The sequence below is a fragment of the Peromyscus eremicus genome, chromosome 3, assembly GCF_949786415.1.
Source record: "Peromyscus eremicus chromosome 3, PerEre_H2_v1, whole genome shotgun sequence".
Classification (NCBI taxonomy): domain Eukaryota; kingdom Metazoa; phylum Chordata; class Mammalia; order Rodentia; family Cricetidae; genus Peromyscus; species Peromyscus eremicus.
In genome coordinates, this window is record NC_081418.1 from 58,163,818 (window position 1) to 58,164,349 (window position 532).

A 532-nucleotide genomic window follows, 5' to 3' on the forward strand; every position below is an offset into this window, starting at 1 on the left:
AGACTAATGTACTGTCCCCACCATCGCTTATATAGAACACAGGAAGCTTGGGGACAGTAAATATTCAAAAATCACAGCCAGTAGTGATTTTGCAGTTTAAACCCACGAGTATGTAACCACAAAAGCCACCTTCTGCCTAAGCAGAATCTTGACACATAGTAGGTGTTCAGTAAATATTTCCATAAAATTTTCACAAGGGTGAAAAAAAATTTTCACCATTTTTCTCCTGGGATGGCCAATGCATTCATAATAAGTCATAGAAATCAAGCCCACAGTCCAGGCCCGCGCATGGCTTGTGACATGAAGACCGACCACCCCAGACCTAGAGGCCGGGTTCGCCGCCACATCTCCTTTTTGGGGGGCGGCGGTGGCCCCCCAGCCTGGAGCGGCCCCCGGCCAGCCCTGCAGGCGGGCAGGAGCTCCAAGGCCATTGGCTGGCGCGCCGGCTGCGAGGGGCGGGGAGCGCCACCAAAGGGGACTGTTTGCTCCTACGGGCTGTAGATGGAGCTGTCCGGCCCCGGCAAGGGGGAAG